Source organism: Elaeis guineensis, unplaced genomic scaffold, assembly GCF_000442705.2.
Source record: "Elaeis guineensis isolate ETL-2024a unplaced genomic scaffold, EG11 Super_Scaffold_31900, whole genome shotgun sequence".
NCBI classification, from domain to species: domain Eukaryota; kingdom Viridiplantae; phylum Streptophyta; class Magnoliopsida; order Arecales; family Arecaceae; genus Elaeis; species Elaeis guineensis.
In genome coordinates, this window is record NW_027332420.1 from 746,841 (window position 1) to 750,944 (window position 4,104).

Here is a 4,104-nt window from a genome sequence, read left to right on the forward strand (position 1 = left end):
AATTAATTAAACTTGAAAGGTTACTTATCTCCAACGATCATCAAAAATAAATCTAAGATGATGAATGCTTCTAAATAATTAAATTTTTACGCTTGTCATATAATTTTTATTAGATTTATATGGATGAATTTTAGGTTAATTTGAAAAAAAAATAGTAATTAATATTAAAAAATAGTTAGAATTAGGATTGATCTTATCAAGCAAAATTGAAAGCTTTCTATCTCTTTTTTAAAAAAAATTTTTCTGTATAAAGATTAAAAAAATAAAAAAATTAGTAAGGTATGTTCACAAGAAAATCAAAAAAATCAAATATTAAAATTGATACCTTCTCTGACAACAATGATAAAAATTGATAGGATCACGATGTTGTCATTAGGACATCGTGCTTATCAAATTAATTCTGACTTTAATAAAAATTAAAAAAATATATAGAAAGTAGTGAGTCAGATCAAATCCACAGAGAAGGCAAAATTTTGATTTGAAATTTTTGATTTTATAAAAAGAAAATAAAATTTTGAGAAAAATAATTTAAGTCAAAAAATTAAAATTAAAAGTGTAAAAAATAAATTAGGTATTAAGATCTACTATTTAGATCCTAGCTTCTACTTATAATAAAAATAAATAATAAAAATTTAAAAATATATAAAAATAAATTGATACTAAGATCTACTAACTAGATCCTAATATCTACTTGCGATAAAAATAAAAGATAAAAATTTAAAAGTATAAAAAAATAAAATTTTCATTAATTAAAATTAAAATTTAATTATAAAAAATTTAAAAAAGATAATAAAATAAAATAAAATTGTAATAAAAATCTGAAGTTGATCAGTACAGTCTCGTCAGGAAGATGGTTGATGATCTTTCCTTCTTTCTTCCTACTTCATAGAGCGAACTGACTTCTCTTCTTCTTTCTCTTGGATCTCTAAACCTTTCTAATTTTTTTCTCTAATTTTTTTTACTTTTCTACTATTTTTTTTCTTCTTTCTCTTATTCTCAGACTCCCTATTTATAGGTAAAGTTTTCATCTTTTTTTGATAGCAAAAGGAGAACCAAAATCCTTAAAAATCATATAATACCCGTATGAATTAATTCTAGCTATCGGATAAAATTTGGACCACCCAGATCTACCCAACAAATAGAGATCAAATCCTTATCACAGTCGAAAATGATGCTGGCCGTCCGATCGCACATCGGATGGAATTTGGACTGTTGGATCATGCAAAACCCCTCCTATTCTTAGTCAGGATGAACACCAGCCATCGGATCAGACTTCAGATCAATTTCCAGTCTTCGGATCATGCTCAAATCTCTTTCTTTTCAATCGACAATGAATAGCAACTGTTGGATCTCGTTCAGGATTAATCTCCACCATCTGTTCACAAAAAACTTCTTTTGCTCGCCAGTGAACCGCATCGTGTGCCAAGAAACTATTTTTGTAGACCACACCATCAAATCTATGGATCGAGTGGCTGGTCCATCATGCATCGAAGGCTATTTTAAAAAATTTTTAGGATATTTTTGTTTGATTTTTACTTTGATTTTTGCTTGAAAAATTAAAAAAAAATTATATTAAATTGCTTAATAATTTTTTATTATTTTGATGCTTAAATTACTTAATTAAATTGATATTTATTTTTTATAAATATGCTCTAATTTTATATTTTTTTAAAATTATCTATTTTTGTAAGAAAATTTAATTTATTTATGAAATTAGATTTTTTAGAAGATGTTAGCACTATAAAATATCAAAAATATTTTTAATAAATATAAAAATATACCACTTATCATCTACCTAGGATGATAGGTATTTGGTTGGGGTTGCTATCTGATTTCATATCTAGCACTATAAAATCCACAAGAAAATAAAATTTATCCACTTTCACTAACACATCTTCCAACATTCCATGGGGCACCTTAATTGATCGATCTACTCATTGTAGGGTTACCATTGTGGGCTTCAATTCTTCAAATCCAAATAGGTCATACATAGAGCTCGAGAGAAGGTTAACACTCACACCCAAATCTAATAATACTTTCTTAATGTGTAGGTTCCCTATGACATAAGAGATGATAGGGGTATCTGGATCCTTAAGTTTAGGAAGGGTAGCATGTTGGAAGACTAAACTAGCCTGTTCAATAAGGTGAACCTTTTTCAAAATTTGTGTTCTAGATTTTTGTTTTTGTGTGTACAAATCTTTTAAGAACTTAATATAGGTCGGGACCTATTTTATTGCATCAAGAAGGGGGAGATTGATTTGAAATTGTTTAAATAGTTCTAACATTTCATCTAATATACCCTTCTTGTTAAATGGCATAGGGGATTGTAATGCACTCGAGAATGGAGCTTTGGGTAATTGAGGTGATGCTAAAGATATTGGTTCATCCCTTGCCCTAAGGTCTTCCTTCTCTTTGGTTGGTTTAGACTTAGTCAACTTTTCACTGGTTTTGGTCTTTTCAATTTCACCTGGTTATTCTATGACCTTAACATTCCTAGGGGTCATAATAGATTTGGCTTGTTCGGGGAAAGTCTCATGGGTATTACAATTTTCAGCCCTATAGTGACCTCTAAGATTAGTCTCGGGTTGACTGGGCAATTTGCCTTCCTCCCTCTTATTCAAGGCTATAGCTACTTGTCCTACCAAGGCTTCTAGCTTTGCAATTGACTGTATGTGGGAGTGTAAAATTTGTAGTTCTTGCAGAATCTTTTCAAGAGTAGTGTTTGAAAAAGATTAGGAGTTTTGTCCTTGTTGTGGGCACGGAACTAGTTTATAAGCTCCCTCAGTGTAGCTGGGTCTGGATACTGGGGGCCTTACAGTAGGTTGTTGGGCCTAAGAAAAATTAAGATAGTTTCTCCAATCTGGATTGTAGGTGTTGGAGAAAGGATTGTATCCTGGTTTGAAATTGTTCTAAGTTTGTGCTTGATTGACTTGTTCATGTATAAACTCAAAAAATTGATGTGTAGTAAGACAATCATAAACAGAAGGAACTGGACTTGAACAAATTGAACAGACATCTATCGCAGGTGTGGATGGGGTGCTGGTGGGCATTACTTGCAATATTTGATTCATTAATTGAGATAATTCATCCACTCGACCATGGATGTCCATTGAGCTTCCTATTTCATAAATCCCACCCCATTTATGCCTAGACATAGGAAGGCCTCTTCTGGTAGCAAACAAGTGGTGCAATGAGTTCTCACTTAGGGTTTCAAATAGCTGTCAGGCTTCATGCTCATTTTTCAGCATGAAGGTTCTACCACAGGATGCATCAACCATTTGTCGGTACTTCTCTAACAAGCTATCATAGAAGCACTGAACCAATTGTCATTGGGTACAGCATGGTGGGGCATTTTCTAATCAATTTCTTTAACCTCTCCTAAGTCTCATGAAACATCTCCCCATCCTACTAAAAAAAACTAGTTATGGCCTTTTTGAGTTGATTAGTTTTTCCTATTGAAAATATTTTTTAGAAATTTCCTCTACAGTTGATCCCAGGTTAAAATTATGATTATGTCCAAGGAGTTCAGCCAATATTTGGCTTTGTCCTTCAACGAGAAAGAAAATAATTTCAATCAAAGAGCATCATCAAAAAAATTTTGAATTCTAATCGTTGAATAGATTTCCAAGAATTCATCGAGATATCTATATGAGTTCTCATTAGCAAGTCCATAAAATGATGGGAGCATTTGGATGACACTTGATTTGATTCCATATTGAACTGCCTCAATTGGAGATGCCTGAATGCAAGAAGAGTAGGTATATGTGGAAGGAGTAAAGTACTCCTTAAGCTGCCTAGGTGGATCAGTCTCCTGGTTTTGGTCTATGTTCCTGGGTCTGTTGGCTTTAAGGTTTCTTTTAATTTCAAGATCTAATGGTTGAATCTCGGGTTGCAATGAGCGATGCCTAAGTATAAACTCTACAATTTATACCTTAGAGCAAAAATAGATAATTTTAAATTTTTTTAAAATTTTTTTAAGTTTTAAAATTTTTAGGTTATCAATAAAAAAGAAAAGATGAAAAAAATTCTAAAGATGAGAGCCTATTAAATCCTAAATCTATGAAGTAGATGCAAAAAATTTAAATTAGGTTAGATATTTTTAGT

The 4,104-nt window shown here is 31.2% G+C and overlaps 1 non-coding gene across 1 annotated transcript; it reads left to right on the forward strand.

Annotated features, from left to right (window-relative positions):
- Positions 1-3,336: 3,336 nt before the first annotated feature.
- LOC114913314 (small nucleolar RNA R71) lies at positions 3,337-3,441 on the forward strand. Its single transcript, XR_003799330.1, has one exon. It is a non-coding gene; the product is annotated as a small nucleolar RNA R71 (small nucleolar RNA).
- Positions 3,442-4,104: the final 663 nt, after the last annotated feature.